We start from the raw sequence: 17,702 nt of genomic DNA, 5'->3' as shown, positions 1-17,702 counted from the left end.
AGTCTAACGACAACTCACAGCTGACAGCTGAACGAGAATACAGCCGGTCAAAATTAGGCTGCTATCTTAAGATCTTCACATGTGGCCTTTGTGCATAAAATTGACTTTATAGGTTACTGAGCTCAGTTTTAGCAACACCACAGTAACAAGAAAACAGTCGCATCACTCCATTTGAAATGTTTATCACCGACTTTGAGCCTGCAGTTTGCGTTGTCATTAGTTACACTAAAGATAGGTGTCGATGAATGGCCAACTTTAGATGTTACTTTCTAGTCTACAAAGTACAAGGCAGATATATTATTCTACAATTTGTGCTTGATCCTGCTACGTCTTTGGAGTTGAAGGATGAGTTGATTAAAATCAGCAGCGATTATGAAGATTCTACGTGGTTGCTGCGCATGTTGCTGCTGATGGCATCATACAGTTCCTGCAGTGCATTTTTTGAATTTGCATCAGAGTCTTGTGTCCCGTTGGCTCTGAACGAGGTCCGCCCATTCAGTGCGACAACTTGATCTGGGATGTTAGGGGTTAAACATGTCTCTGTGGACATGTGCGCAAATAGATAAAATAAAATAAATAATAAAAAGAGATTTTTAGCTGTCGAGTTGCTTTTATCATATCATAGTATTCTGTGTATTCAGCAGTGAGTCAGATGTCTAAACCCACGAGTCCATATGATGAAAACGAGATGGGGCAATGATTGGTTTGTTTTGGCTTTGCGCCCATGTCCTTGTGGTTCACGCTGACATACAGTAGCTGAAATGTTTAGAAACCTTGGGATCTTAATGAGAATTCAGGGTTTCCTGTCAGAGCAACACGCTACTTTGTTATGATGGACACGCTGGTGTTTTTTTTGTTTTTTCTGGTCGGGCTGCATGTGTTGAGCTGTGATGAATCCTTTTTTTCTTCTTCTTCTTCTTCTTCTTCTTCTTCTTCTTTTTCTTCTTCTTCAGCAGCTGCTGTAATGTGTTATCGATTGCAACAATGAAACAAAAATTGGGTGTGCAAGTGTTTTCCATGCATGTGTGAATGCATGTGTGTATGTTTTTCTGTGCGCATACATAAGACCCAGGGGAGAAATGTAGGACGTTTTCGTCTCCTCGTCTCTGCAACGTCTTGAAAGAATTGCAGGCTTTCTCGAGTCATACTGCTTTTATTGATCCGGCCGGCATGTACGGGCGGAGAGATTTGATGGTGCTGATTTGAAAGATTCTCTTTTTCTTTCAAAAGTCATGTTCAATAACCGTATGTTTCAGCATCGACTGAACAAATCTCCCCTCCACGCCGAGGTTTATTTTGGATGCTATTCAGCTGTAAAAACCTCACCTCGCTCCCTCTGCATATAGATGCCGAGCCTATTAATTTAAAGTGCAAGAAAAATACCTGAAAATTAATGGAAACAAAAAACAGGGAAAAAAGTGCTTAGAAATATAGAAATTTTAAAAAATAATTTTAAATGTTAATTATGATGATATATACAATACATTTTTCCCTATGTGTTTTTAGAAACGGAGAGAAAATGTCTTGAGAATTGGTAAAAAGGAAAAAAAAGGGATAAAAAGAACAAGAAAGTTAAAATAAGACAATGAAATAACCTGGGAAATATTTTAAAATTCTTTAACATATTTTAAATTTGTAATTATAATCATAAGTATAGTTTATCCGTAGACATTTGTCCGTAGTTTTTTTTTTTTTCCAAATAATTTTCTAACTCCAATAATTTCTTGCAATTTGAGAAACATTTCTTTCCAATTTACTCATTACCTTTTTGTCATGTTTTCGAAAGAAATCTCATTAATTTACTTGGAGTTTAAAGGTTAAATTTATAACATTATTTTAAGTACGTAATTTTTCTGATGTTTCCGTAGCTTTTTTCTTCCTTCCCTTTACATTTTTTCCTTCTCTTTTTTAGAAATAGAGAGAAAATTACCTAAAAATTAGTTTAAAAAAAATAAATAAATAAATAAATTAAAAAAAATAAAATTTGATAAAATCACCTGAAAATTAGTAAAAAGGAAAAGTTAAAAAAAAGAAATAAAGAATTGCCGACTTTCTCAAGTCTCAAGAAATTTGATGGTGCTGATTTGAAAGATCCTCTTTTATTTTTTCTCCCATTCATGTTCAATAACCGTATGTTTCAGCACGGTCTGAATAAATCCCCCTCCACGCCGAGCTTTATTTTGGATGCTATTCAGCTGTAAAGGCTCCACCTCGCATACAAATGCCGAGCCTGCAGTCGCTCATGATGCTGGCATGTTTATACACACGTGTCAGCGTTTGCAGGTTTGCGTGTCAGCATCCGGAGCGTGCAACCTGCGCCTGCTGTGTGCGGCGAGCAGGCATCACGGCGATCCATAAACACAACAACGCTCGATCTCTGTCCCCCCTGCATCTTTATCACCCCCTCTCTTTCTTTTCTCTTTACATCTCCTCTGTTTTGTCCTCCTCTCCTCCGTCATCTCTGCTTTCTGCCCCTCCTTCACTCATCATTTTTTACGTTCCCTTATTCTCCCCCTCAATCCCTCAATCCCTCGCCTCCCTCCGCCTCTCTTTCCCTCCCTCTCGCGCTCTCAATCTCCTTTCATCTTCAGCTCTCCATCTCCCCTTTCTGCTGTTTTCCTCCTCTCCACTTCGTCTCCTCTGTCCCTCACCTCCCTCCCTCCCTCTGTCAGTCTCCCTTGTTCCATCTTCTCCTCCCTCCCCTCTCTGTTTTCTTTCCTCCCAGCCTCCCACCACTCCCTCTGACTTGCTCTTAATCCCACAGCTCAGTCTTTTTTTTGATGTGTGTGCTGCCTGCCACTGATTTAGCACACATGAGTAGACCTAAAGTTAGCGAGCTCGCAGCCTTGTCCCTGTTTGCTTTTGGGCGCCGCATTGTTTGTGATGCGGGGGAGGAGAGGGATGCTAATTATCGTGGAAATTGTTTGCTCTTCTTCATTCCCGACTTTTTCTCTGTGTCTTAATCTCGCTCTCGGTACTTCCTCTCTCTCTCTCTCGGTGCAACGTTCCCCGCGGGGACAGATGAAGGTGGTGCCATCCCGTTATCTGCAGCACCAGCAGAGAGCGATACCCCCACGACGGTCCGCCGGCCGCAAAGTAGATGCATTAAACGTCGGCGACAATAAAAAGCGCTCACATAGTCACGTCCAGCTGTCCGGCTGCACCTCAGCTTCAGCTCCTTATGCTGAATCATGGCTTTTAACCCCTAAAAACCTGAGTGAAATGTGTTGATTTCTTTCAAAAACATGGGAAGAAGGCAGAAAGAAGAAACTGCCCCAAAAATTAGCAAGAAATTAGTGAAAAAAAAACAGGGAAATGACCTGGAAAGAGTGCTTAAAAATGATAATAATTGTGCTATATAATTTTGATTATGTAATTATGATACTGTTTCTTTAGTTTTGTTATTTTTTCCTTAGACATTTTTCCCTATAGCTTCTTAAAAACAGAGAGAAAAATATGTAAAAAGAGAAAAGGGATAAAATGAAAAACAAAGTTAAAATAAGAGAAAGAAATGACCTGGAAAAAAGTGCTTAAAAACTACAATAATTTTTTAACAAAATTTCAAAGATGTAATTACGTTAATGTTTCCTTATCTTTTTTTTCCTTTCAGAGTCAGAGCATTTATGAAAAACTTTTTTTTTCTGAATGTTATACTAATTGAATGTTCCCTCTTAGTTGAATGTTTTTTTTCCAGGGCTGGAAAATCCCTTGAGAATGTGAAATTTCTAAAATATTTTTGAAAATGCAATGAAAATGTATCTCTTTTTTCCACTCAAACTGTCATGTTTTTAATTTAAAACTTGGCTGCTGCTAAAGCGAGCACCCTTTGAAGTAATCGTGACCTGAATGAAATATTTCTTGGCTACATAAGTCCAAACTGCCGGGTGGAGGAAACTAAAAGAGCTATCATAAAAATGCAACTTTTTATTTATTATATATTTATTTATTTTATTTTTTTAGATTGCACACTGGGACATATTTGTCACGGAAATATTACTGCGGCTGTGGCTATTTTTGAAGTCGGACTTTGTGCACCATCTCTCACCCAGCTGGTTTACCGAGCTGCTTCAAAAGGAAAATGAAAGTTTGTTTATGTTTTCTGAATAGTTGATGTTGTTTATGAAGCCGTGATCTGCAGCGGTTCAACAAAGGTGCATGTGAAAGTGGGACTTAACTTACAGAGGTTACATCTGTGTGAGTGTGTCTTGGAGAATTAAATGTGCTCTAATATATAATTTACCAAAATAAAGGGAAAAACGAGGATTTAATGTCCTATTCAGCCAAGTATTTCTGTGCAGCGGTGAGTTCTGCAGTGTGGGCAAAACAAGAGAGACATAATGTTTTGATGTAACTTCAAATCCTGGAAAAAGAAGGAGGTCAGGGCGCATTGATAAAGCTGTCAGGTTTGTGAGACAACACTCAGCTCCTCTAACCTGCTGTGGGATCCCGGCTCTTTGTTGTGGGACCTACAGGAGTTTCTTTTTCGTTTTGACGGATACATCAAAAGATTTTCTCAATTCTTCCTCTGCAGCGTTGACCACACGTTCACCGGCTTCGGTGTTTACTTCTTATAAAAACTTGCCTTAACCTTCTTATAGTCATCGCCGAGGCCTGATGTCCCAGAAAATTCTGCGTCCCCTGAGACTGTACGTCCCCGGCATATCTGTGCTGCTGACAGCTAATATTAAAACGTTTGTGCTCTCTGATGGGCACTTAGATCCAACCTGAGTGCTTAGATATATTTTTAGTTGCACGGCTGGTCTCAGTGGGGAGAGAGTCCCTGGTGCTGGCAGTGTGCGCCCAAAAATGTCTCAAGAAAAACACTCTTGAGTCTTCAGACAGAAGATTAACTCTGTTTTCACGTGCTGTGTGCATGTTGAAGAGTTACTTAGTCATCCCTCGTCTCCATGGCAACTGTAAAACAGCCGCCTCATTCAGTGGCTGTAGCTCAGAGGTAGAGCGGGTCGTCCTCTAATCGGACAGTCAGCGGTTCGATCCCCGACTCCTCAGTCAACATGTCAAAGTGTTGAGTGTGTATGAAAGGTCACTGAGTAGCAGGTGGCATCATGTATGGTAGCCTCGGCCATCAGAGTGTGAATGTGTGTGTGAATGTGTGTGTGAATGTGTGTGTGAATGTGTGTGTGAATGGGTGAACGTGACATGTGGTGTGAAAGCGCTTTGAGTTCAGTCCTTTTACAAATCTCCTTTTCTATGCAAAATGCATTTTCGCTGTTCATCTGAAATATGAGGCTTTAGCACCCTCACTGACTCCTAATATAGTCCGAATATTCAAAAAAAACACTTTATCAGGGCTGCAGTGAGCGTAAATTTTGTGGTACAAATTAATGAAAGAGCATATAAACCAGAAAACAGCTGAGATTCATTTTGCTTTTTTCAGCAATTCACAAAAATATCGTCATAACCAGTGAAATCAACAGGCCACAGCACAGACATAAAGGTCCAACAATAATATTCTACAAACAGTGGTGCCACTCTGATGTAGCTGTTGGCAGTTTAGGAAAATGGATATTTTTGACTTGTTACAGTTGTATTTTGCGTAGAGAAACAACCTCGTTAATAATAATAACTAAAACTTGCTGCCTCTGATTCTGGGGGTGAGCTAGATTGCATCCCAAAAATCATTCCTCTTATAGCGTCTTTATAAGACAGTTTGTTTTATCAAACATTTCACCTTTAGGATTATCAGGATTATTTAGGATTATTCTCTCTGCATTTTCATTTCTATTTTATTTAAGACAATGCTCATCTATCAACATTTCTGTGAATGTGCCAGTGTTCGCCATCAGGCTCATTTTCTACCTGCAGTCCTTTTGCAAGATGTTTTGAAGCCTTTAAAATAATAAAATCCACATACCAACAACAGCAGGACACCGTAAAGACCAACAACAACAACAAACGGGAACTTCCAAGACAAAACGCGAGCCATTTTAGCACTGACAGCTGTGCACACATCATGAAGCAAAGACACACATCTAACCATAACATGCAGAGCAGCAACAAGCAATGACAACAGACAGAAGCAGAGATAAAATACAAGAGTCATAATTCAGACCTTAATCAAATGTTAAAAGATAAAGTTACGGGTTAACAATATGTTTGTATGCACTAAAACACAGGCAGGCCAAGCAACACAAAGTGGTCGTCATATAGATGTCTTTCTGGAAATTTGCAGGTAAATTCGTATGATGTTTGCAGTCGGCAACTGCTATTACGTTTGTGGGATAATTACATTAAAAGCTGCAGATTTGTATTACGTTTGTGGTTTATCACGTTTGTGGGCTGTTATTACGTTTGCAGGTGTTACATGGCGCCTTCTAAATTCGGATGGATTTTGATCGGATGTTTCTATTGCTCATTAAATCGCTCCGAAATTGATCCCGATGAAATGGTTTTCCTCTGTAGTTTTGAGGCGGACTATTAGAACAATTTTTGAAATGATATATTGATAGTTATTGTTCGTTTTTGGTGTGGACAGTCCTTAAAACTCGCTAGAGCCCCTCAGGATGTTTAAAAGTCCATTGTGTGAGATTTAGGGGGATTTAATGGCATCAAGCTCCGAGGATTGCAGATTGCAACCAGCTGCGGATACAGACGACATGTTGGTAATATTTTGCATCTCTGCTACAGATAGTTTCTGTGTGTCCAAAGCCTGACATCTTATTCCTTTGTGCCACAGAGCTCATTGTTGTCCAAAAAGTAAAAGCACATCGGAGAGCACACAGTTGCACTGGATGACACGTTCGCTCAGAACAATGGGCAGTAATGACCGCAGACGTGAATCAGCACCAGGCGAGCTCATAAGCACTCTGGAGAAATGTCATCCTCCTTTGAGATTAATTATTAAAAACTCATCAAATAATCTTAATTCACCCCACTTTGCGGCGTGTTAGCACGGCTGTGTGTTTAAAACGATTAGTGATTTATTTTGCTTCGCCGGCTGTTTGAACAGAGGGGAGGCGTCGTTTTGTCGGGGCAGAGGCATTAAAAGAGGGGGTACCAGCAGGCTGCCCGCCCTGGGCCAAGTCTGGGTGGGCGGGTGTGTGGGCGGCTGGGATACGATGAAGTGAATGAATCACCCCGCTGATATCAAGGAGACTGAAAATCTCTCCTCTGAGAGGCGGACTCAAATGTACCAAAGAGTTTTCCGTCTCCAGCTGAGGCTTCGCTGCTGGACCCTTCCGGAGTCAACCGGTGGCAACTTCTTCACTGCTTTCTTTTGTTGTTATTTTGAGTAGCAGAGCTTTGTCATCAAATAGTACCCAACACAATTCCTAATCACAAGTGGAGTACCAGCGTAATCGCCCAGCCGCCATCAGCATGCAGCAGCAGGGAGCGGGCGGCGGTGTTTTTCCGCTCGCTGACCTTGTTCTCGACCGTTTACCTCGTTAGAGCCGAGAGGTGATTATTGTCGTCACTCTCAGGTCTCTTGAGTCAGCACAGTAACCGTGTACGTCGCTCTCCTTCTCTCTCCACCTCCCAGTGTCAGCTCAGCCTCTGCTCCTTCTCCCATCATCCCCAGCAGGGCCCTTTAACCCTTTGTGCTGAGGCCGCTGCAGTCATACTGTTGCTATTTGCCACTGGCTCTGTGCTCAGTATGTCCCAGTTACACAAATGTATCTCTGCACCGTCCTCTCCACTTTTCATGCCTCCCCGCCAGCGACAGCCGTGGCAGGTCTGTCCCATTCTCCTGACCGCAATATCTCAGGAACGCCTTGAGGGAATATCTTCGAATTTGGCACAAACATCCACTTGGAGTCAATGATGAACCGATTAGATTTTGGTGGTATCAAGTCCAAGGTCAAGGCCACTGTAACTTCATCTGTCTTATTCTCAGAAATGCAATAGCTCAAGAGGGTCATGGAATTTCTTCCAATTTGGCATATACATATATATATATATATATATATATATATATATATATATATATATATATATATTTTGTGTGTGTGTGTGTGTATATATATAGATAGATAGATAGATTTATTAGGGCTGTCAATTGATTAAAATATTTAATTGTGATTAATTGCATGACTGTCCATAGTTAACTATAATTCGCACATCTTTTTTTCTGTTCTAAATGTAACTTAAAGGGTTATTTTTCAAGTTTTTAGTAGTAAAATGGGAGTGGACAAATATGCTTACTTTACACAAATGTACGTATATCATCATTGCCTCAAGCTCCAGAATATTCTCCAGAATAACCTCAAAGGCACTGCATGCTCAAAAAAACAAACTGAATGAGAAAGTTGAGCATATCTCTGCAGAGAAGCTGTGATGGCTGGTTGGAGGCTGTGAGTGACGCAGGGCACATACATGAACGGGAGCCGCCCGGCCGCTGCAGTCATGTAGCTGCACCATCAGTGGTCAGTGTGCTGCAGCGGACCTGCATAAAGTGCACTGCAAACTATCCAGCGTGGTCTGCCTTTGGCGAGGGGAAGCAGGGCTCTGTGCATCAGCTGTGTGTAAGACTGGAAGTACTCCGGTGGTAACTCAGTTCACATCGACAGTAGATGCAAATAAGTTTGGCTGTGTTGAAAGAGCCGTCTGACCGGGCTTCACAGCAGAACTTCTTTACCCATTTTCATGCGCCCAAAAAATTAGTGGCGTTAAAGTGAATTTGCAAACTGACATCTTTTTGGAGCGTAAAAGTGATGTAAATGACTTGTTTGCTTAATAGCAGCTGAGTCATGCAGGTACTGGTCCTCAAAGAACTGGTCTAAAACGAAGCCCTCCAGTTAAATTATTCATTAATGGGCGGATGTTTTGGGTAGACGCCCTTCCTCTGCTGAAGTTGCAACTTTTCCATCTGGCGGTGTTGATTGGAGAGCCGTACTTCTTTTGATTTTGCTTTTGAGGATTCAGCAGCGCCCGTTTACACATTAAACATGTGGATTCATTATCATTTTGAGAAAGAAATAAAAAGCTTGACCACCCGCTGCCAAATACACACGTACGCACACATTTTTGGGTCTGTGTGTTGGTCACGGGCTCTGAGGGTAACGTAGTGGCCACTCATGCATATTTTGGCAGCTTGAAGTGGCCTGCAACAGAACATAAATAATTCTGTTGTTGTGATCATCATCTCACTACTCAGCCTCTTAAACACATCTGCAGGTTTAGACACTGGAACAGAAACTCTCTCCGGTGCACACGCTCAGTCTTTTGTGCATACTTACACACACACACACACACTCAGAAACACTCTTAATTCAAACACAGAAGGCAGCTGGCCACTCAGTGGTGCTGTGTGCCCTCTGAGCTGTATGATTACCCTTCACACACACACACACACACACACACACGCACAGATATATACACAGCGACTGGCTCTTTTTCTCTCTCTGCTGCATCTTTAGAGCTTCGGACTGCAGCCTGCACGAGTTCATGTGTTGGGGGTCGGCTCAATACAATCAATTCCAAAATGTCAATTTAAATTGCAACCACTTTACTAACGACAGATCATTCCCAATTATCTCCCTGTGGTATTTGTTCTCAGCGGCTTCATTATCGAGCGGAGAGCTTTTCTGTCTTCAAATTCGGGAAAGCGACCCATCACTATGATTTGCTGAAAAGAAAGTGACATTGACCCCGACCCTGATACGCGCCCCCGGAGCTCGTGGGCTCGCCGCTTCCTCTCGCACACGTTTGTGTTTGTACACAAACGTCAGGCTGCATTAGCGTCACCAGCAGCGGTGACAGGGCGGCTGATGGGTGATTGACAGCAGGACAGAGTGTGGACGACTCTGCAGCACGGAGACGCAAAGCAGAGCTGTGATTTCATCCAACTGTCAAGCGAATGTTTTTAAACTTTTTGAAATGTTGACTCGTATAAACAGACTTTTAAAAAAAACAAAAAACAGAAATTTGATTTGTACCGGACACATTTTTGTTGTGTGAAACACATCTCATAATTTGAGTTGTTGTTTATATTAAGTGCCATTCTCTGTCAATCATTTTAAGAATCCTTTAACCCTTTGAAATCTGTAGTCACATCACTTTTCTTGTGCTGCTTTGAGACGCTTTTCACAGGTATTCAGACATTTGAAAACTGAGTTAATTGGTTATTCTTTCAGAAACATGGGGAAAAAGGCAATGAGCAACTTAGTGAGAAATGTTCCAAAAATTGCAAGAAATTAGTAGATTTAGAAAATTAGGTTTTTAAAAAGCTAGGAAAAAGAGAAGAGAAAAAAGGAAGGGAAAATTATATTTATAATTATCACAAGTACATATTTAATGCCATGTTACATAAATATTATAATTTTAATTACTTTACCTAGACTTGTATGCCTTGTTTAATTATTTATTTAATTATTTATATATTTATTCATCAGTCAAAAATGTTCCACAAATTGCAAGAAATTAGATTTAAAAATTTATTTTTAAAAGTCTAGGGAAAATATCTAGAGAAAAAAGCTAGGAATAATTATATTTAATAATTGCATATTTAAATTTACATTGCATTTTTTGCTAATTTTATGCAATGCAATAACACCTCTTGTGGCGGCTGCTGCATCTGCCTGAGGGAACCAGTTACGAGCACATAGCCATAGCATCAAAAAAAGCCAAAAAAGGGTTTTTATTGCAGTTTTGTGAAATATGGCTTTTTTTTTAAAAATCACCTGGAAATCCACCTCTTGAGGGTTTATTAACTGTCCGGTCTTACACTGCAGTTTATTGTTAAAGCGGTAACTGTTTTGTTCCTAGACAAAGCGTGTCACTCCAGGCTGTAGAACCTGTTTTTGGAACTTTTTACCTTCTATTTTTGACAGTTTAGATATGAAACCCACCATAGAGGTTTCAAGTCGCAGCTCTTACTTCCTTCACCTACTTTTCTCTCTTTTCATACAGTTAAAATGTAAAAATAAATATTTGTACGGAAACCCCGCCGCGCTTTCACGTGTACATCCGCACAGTTTGTGCATGATATCATCCAAACACACACTCATCCACACTCAGCGTGGCGTTTGCCCTCAGCCTGCTCCTTGTTGTGTTGACTGACAGCCGACTCTGTCTCTCCCTCTCCGCCCCGAGACACCTGAGGAAGACAGAGACACGCTCAGCTCACATTCAAACCCTGTCTCGCTGTCCTAAGGGGCCTCCCCGGGCACTCAGCAGGGGTTGCTGCAGGTGCTGTGCCAGAGTCCCGGCCTTCTCCTCCTCCTCCTCCTCCAAGCTTTCTAGTCTCTCTGTGAAGCTGCGCCTCCTCTTACTCCCTCCTTCTTTATCTGAACCTTTGCTGCTGCAGCACCGCCGGTCCATTTACCTCCCTGCCTCGGTGTGTCTTCTTCTTTTTTTCTTCTTCCACACTGTCTTTCATATTCCTTCCACATTTCCAACCTTATCTTTTTTTTCCCTCTTTCCCGCTGCCTCTTTTTCTTCTCCCCACCTCTTGCTCCATCTCCTTTTTTATGCCCCAGTGCCGGCGGCAGTGTGTTTTTTGTGTTGTTCATCTGTACATATGTCTGGCCCATTCTTGTGGAGTTGAAATCTCAAAAACACTGTGAGGGAATTTCTTTAAATTTAATACAAACGTCCACTTTGTGTTAAGGATAAAATGAATAGATTTCGGTGCTCATAGATCAAGGGTCAAAGTCCCTGTGACCTTGTTTGTCTCATTCTTGTGAACCAAATATTTAAAGAGCACATAAAGGGTTGTTCTTTCTTTCTTTTTTCATGGATGAACTGATAAGATTTTGATAGTCACAGGTCAAAGGTCAAAGTCACTTTGACCTTAAAATCTGTCTCATACTTGTAAACATGTTATCATGAGCACCTTGAGGGAATTTCTTCAAATTTGGTGCAAATGTTCTCTTGGACTCCAGGATGAGCTGATTAGATTTCAGTGGTCACAGGTCAAATGTTGAGGTCATGGTAACCTCGTCCGTCTCATACTTTTAATAGTGATATCTCAAAAACACCTTAAACACCATATTTGGCACAAATGTTTGAATGGACTGGAGGAGATAAGATGTTTTTGGTGGTCAAGAGTAAAGGTCATGGTGACTTTCCATTTCTCTCATTCTTGTGAAAGCGATATCTCAAGAACATCTTAAAGGGGATTTTTTTCAAATTGGACATAAACGTTCACTTGGACTCAAGGATGAACTGATTAGTGGTTGATCTTTAATGGTCAGGGTCACTGCAACCTTGCATCTGTCTTATTTTTGTGAACAAAACAGCTGAAAATGGGCTTTAGAGAGTTTTCTCAAATTCTGCACAAATGTCTACTTGGGCTCAAGAATGTACTGATAAAAATCTGGTGGTTGAAGGTCGAAGACCAAGGTCATGGTGACCTCATAAAACATGTTTTTTGCCATAACTCAAGAACTCATACCATCAAAGTCATGGTGACTGTGCATTTGTCTTGTTTTCATGAATGTGACATCACAAAAACACCTTTAGAGGAATTCTTTAGATTTGAAACAAATGTTCACTTGGACTCAAGGATGAACTGATTAGTTTCTGATGTTTGAAGGTCAAGGTCAACAGGACCTTGCATCAGCCTCATTGTTGTAAATGCAATATCTGGCGAACAAAAACACCTTGAGGGAGTTTTGTCACATTTGGCACCAATATCCACTCGGACTCAATAATTAGAATCTGCTGGTCAGAGGTCAAGGTCATGGTGAACTCATAAACCATGTTTTGGGCCAAAACTCAAGAAAACGTATGCTTAAATTTTGCACAAATGTCTAATAGGATATAATAATGAAGCTCTGACACTTTACATCAAAGTGTATGAAATGTCCGTGTTGTTATTGTGAGTGCAGCTTGACCGGTGCGCTCAGGTGCACTGCTGCATGCTGGTATTTCGCTCAGGTGTACTGCTGCATGCTGGTATTTCTGCTTCTCCTCCTCTCCTCTTGCATTCTTTAACACTCTCTCTTTGTATCTGACCTCATTGTCAGGTCATCAGCGCCGAGCTGCAGAGAGATACAAGTGAAAGATGGAGCAGATAGAGAGAGTGCAAGGAGCGCCTGGTGGTTAAGCCCGCCCCCCCTCCGATAGGTCCGGGAGGAGCTGACAGCCGCTCTGCGTCCGTTTAATAATAAATGAGTCAGATCAGTAGGTTCGACTCCACTCTCCGCTCTTTCTCCTCCTCTTACTCACCTGTAATGAGTAGGGAGGAGAGCAAAGGGAACGTGAACTGGGCTGTAACGCCCTCCTGGGGAGTCCCATGAGGGAGGCCAGGTCTTTTCTTCCCACCTCGTGTCCACACCCCCCCTCCACGTCTCATACGTGTATTTTAAAGGCTGCGGAGCTCCTGCTGTGGAAATCAGTTTTGGCAAGCTCGATTTAAAAAAAAAAAAAGCAAATTCTTGCAGAAAGCAGCTAAAAAGACGTCTTTGGACTCCTCATGCTGCGGGCCCCGTTGCAGGATTGTGGGAAATATAACATGACTTGTGGAAAAGCTCTTTATTTTTTTGATTTTTTTCACCTCATTGTTTTTGCTCTGATCTCTTTTACCTGTTCAGGATGAAGGTGCGCCGGCTCGGCTTGCTTACGCTTTTAGAAGGAATCTGCTCCTTTATTCACCAATCAATTTCTTAAATCCTCATATTCCCTCGGCTGCTTTGGTCGCCTTTTTCGCTGCAGCTTTTGTTTTGATCTCTCAGTTTTTGTCACCGCAGCTTCTTCTTTCCACAGATTAGATCTCAGACAGGCAGTTTGCTCCAAACAAGGTCACATTTACCAAGTTGTCAGTCTCGAATAGCTTCCTGCAGGTAAATAGGGCTGCGTAATATATCGATATTATATCATAATGTGATTTTATGGCCCAATACATGGAAGAAAAAGCAGACACAACATTTTACTCGATAATGCGGTTGGTTATGGAGGGTTTGGAAACCTCGGCTGCACTGGATAAATCAGCTGCATTGTTTTCATAACAGGATGCGTTGATGTGATTGATTTGTTTTGATGTGAGAAGTGAAAATACCCACGAGGATGCTCTGCTGCATCACATTTCTTCTGGTATGAGGCATTTTTGCCGTTTTTAAACAGATTCTACTCTTTGTTTATTCAATTTTTAATTTTTTGATTTTTAATTTTTTACACAATTTTATGTTTTATGTTTTATTTGTTTACATTGGAAATGCCTCCAGAGGTCCGTTTCACAAAGCAGGTTTAGCGAAAACTCTGAGTCTGTTAACCCTGAAATGAGGGAAACTCTGAGTTTTCCGTTTCAAAAAGGGAGGTAACTCAAACCAGAGAAAGAAGTGTAACTCTAGCCTGTTTCACAGAGAGGGGTAACTTAAGCGCTCGGTCAGTTACCATAGTAACAGACTCTATGAACCTAACCTGGTCGGGACCAGGTTTTTCTCAATGAACCTCGAGTTTCTCTCAGTCTCCGCCCTCTTTCAGCCACATACGCTATTTGATTTCCTCATTCATTCATAGGCGAGTGTCGGAGTATAGTTCTGCCGTCTGTCAAAATGGCATGCCCTTTCATCAATGATCCAGTGGATGAAGGAGCAGCATTACTGCGCAGAGAATTAGGCCTAAATATTCGTCGGGAGATTGTTTTCAGATCGCGGATAGATGTTCTCGCATTTCCGGACAGTTATCTTTTTGAGCGGTACCGTTTCACATCACAGTCCATATTATACATACACAACCTAATCCGTCCTTACATTTGCAGCATTACCAACCGCAGTCACGCTCTCACATCCCATCAGATATTGTGTGTTGCGCTGCGGTTCTTTGCAAATGGCAGTTTCTTGTATAATGTTGGAGATGCAGAGCATTTAAGCAAGGCAACTGTATGCAGGGCGGTCAGAAAAGTGTGCCTGGCCCTGAAATGACTTTTACACATCGTTGTCGTTTTCCGTGGACATAAACCTGTCAGAGCCATCAAGGAGGAGTTCCACAGGACTGCAGGTGAATGATGTAGAGATCTGTTAAATTAATTTTGAATCATATTCCGTTAATGACATTGTGCTGCAACCTCAGACTGGGATTAGTAATTTTAATTTCTTTTAGGATTTCCCAGTGTGATTGGCTGCATAGATGGCACACACATCCCCATCCCCATTGCACCTAAATGAAATAAAATGAAATAAATTAATACGCTACCATTCAAACAGTTTTCCCCTGTAATAGTATTGTGATTGGAAAGGACTACATTTAAACTTACGCATTGACCCGGGCAGCAATGTTCTCCCACGCCGTCTCCCTCGCTTTTGCAGCTGCAGCGGTGTTGCACTTCTTTCTAAAAACATGTTCAAACTCCGCATATGAGCGCATTAAAATTTCCAATTCGAGTGGGGTGAAGAGCGCAGCCCTCCGCTTCCCCGTTGCCATGGTGACTCGTCGAATCGGGGCTCCATTGATGCTGGCTTTTTATAGTTGTGGTGCACGCACTTAACTCCAGGTGAAACTACTCCGAGTTGATTAAACCAACTCAAATCAGCTCTTCTGGAACCGGAAACTCAGAGTTTCCTATCTCAGAGTAGATCAACTCAGAGTTCAGGGTTACACTCAGAGTTTGTTGAACCTGCTTTGTGAAACGGACCCCAGGGAAGTCTCTTTTCTTCCCGGGGTCCACACAAAACAAAAACAAAAAAGTAATTAAAAAAAAGAAAGAAAGGAAAAAAGAAAATAATAATAATAATGATTATAATAAAACAAGATGTAATTAAAATTGAATTAAAAAAACTGTGATAATAGTTTAGTTGTAATAAATTAAGAAAGCAAGATGAAATTAAATTAGAAAGGACTGTTTCCTTGGTGAAAGAGACTGCTTTTTAAGGCTGCATTACAGTGAAGCGATGTCATTTTCTAAACTTATCAGACTATTCTCGCTGTCCTCTTGCTCTTTTTTGAGTATTTCATTTTATTTTCCAAAATATACAAACACATCGATGGCACAAAAACATTACAAAAGCCTAAAAAATAAATTAACAAGAAAAAAAATAGCATGTAACAAAATTTAGTACAAAGAAAAGAGAGGGAAAAAAGGATTTGGAGATAGGATCACATTGACCATGAAAGCGGTGTCTATTATAACACAGCATGGTTAAAAAATAAATAAATAAAGAGATAATCATCATTCAGCTGTTCTGTTATCAGCCACTTAATCATTATATCCACATTAATTTTGTTAAGGCACCAATAGTCAGTCCTACAGTATTGTTTTAATATCTGTGTATTTTGTCAAAAACATTGTAATATTTGATTTTCTCTCATCGCCCAGCCCCACAGGTAAATATGAGCACATGCGCTGCAGCTCCAAATATACAAAATAAAATGTACAATAATTAAATGCTCTTTATTGAACTTACAAAAAGCACAATTTACAAACCTGCAGTTTTAATTAGCTGCAGTCTGCCGTCTCCGTTACGTTCAAAAGGTGAGACGATACCTGTCCGTGCTGAATTTAATTATCTGTAGCTAATTAACACCCATGATCTGGCACTGGGGGCATCGAACAAGGCTGTGTAAAAAAAAAAAATCATTTCGGCAATCTTTGCACACCACACTGCAGCAACATGCTTCATGTTACCTGAGAGAACAGGCACTATCTCATTTTTCACCCCACCATCAAAAATAAAGTGGATCCAGCCACTTTCCCAGCTCCCATTGTGCTCGCAGCGAGTAAACAAACTATACAAAGCCGAGATTATACGGAAATTTGTATTCTGCGACGTGCAGCCCTGCTTCTTTTTCAGGTGGGTAACGCTGCCTGGAAGTGTCCCACCACCCATAGCGCTGCAGGGTTTAGTGGTGACAAGTGCAGGGGCAGAACGGGACCTCGGAGCGGCTGCTGGTTAGCGTGAGGTTCAGCAGACAAACTTATCAGCTGTGCTGAAAACGAAATGGCGTTTGGCTGCCGAGCGGGTTTAATTTCCCGCTCCCGGAGTGGAAGCCAGCGGCTGGCGGGCGGGCGGGCTGCGGGATTAGTATTCAGCAGGCCGTAGACAACAGAGCCGGTGTGTTGGTGTTTGCCCTGTGGCTGTTGTCTCGCTGTCAGGTTAGCCAATGACACGTCAGAGCTCACCTCTCTGGCCTCAGCAGCTCCTGGTTATAATACACTCTCTCTGGCTCTCCTCCCACACTCACACACACTGCTTCCATCATGTTTTTGTACTTGATTTAGTCAGGAGAGGTTTGCATGCCACACATGACATTTTTGATATTTTCCTGCTTATTTTACATGTTCATTCTCTTGACCTATGTTTCTATTGTTGAGCACTGAACTGATAGGGAAGTTGTTTAAGTTAATGCAAGGAATCTCTAACTCATGTAAATGTGTGCAGATAAGTGCGCATATTAATTTAATGACATATTTAAAATTATTTTGCAAAATTATTGTAATTTTTAATTTTTAAGCCCTTTTTCCAGGTCATGGCTGGGTTTTTTTGTGTTTTTTTGCTTTCTTTTTTCTTTTTTTAAATTCAGTTTTCCATTCATATTCTTGTACTTTTTACTAAATTATTACTAATTTTGGGGTCATTTCTTCTTTTGTCATTCACTGGTTTTAAGTGAATGTTAGGAATCGCCAATTCATGTACAAATGTGTCGGGTTGCAGCGGTATACCGGTTTCAAGGTATAACACGGTTTAACGCTTTGAAACTGAAGTGACATAGTTATTCTTGGCTGCTTTCAGATGTCTTTTACAAGTTTTCAAACTATTGAACCATGAGCAAATTTGTGCGATTTCTTTCAAAAACATGGAAAA

General features: G+C 41.1%; 1 protein-coding gene across 1 annotated transcript in view; it reads left to right on the top strand.

Annotated features, from left to right (window-relative positions):
- The window catches only part of atrn (attractin), a 186,895-nt gene that overhangs the window by 97,877 nt on the left and 71,316 nt on the right, over nucleotides 1-17,702 (top strand). The window lies entirely within an intron of this gene.

Source organism: Plectropomus leopardus, chromosome 14 (assembly GCF_008729295.1).
Source record: "Plectropomus leopardus isolate mb chromosome 14, YSFRI_Pleo_2.0, whole genome shotgun sequence".
NCBI classification, from domain to species: Eukaryota; Metazoa; Chordata; class Actinopteri; order Perciformes; family Serranidae; genus Plectropomus; species Plectropomus leopardus.
Note: the sequence above shows the minus strand (reverse complement) of the source record. Positions and strands in the feature narration are given on the sequence as shown.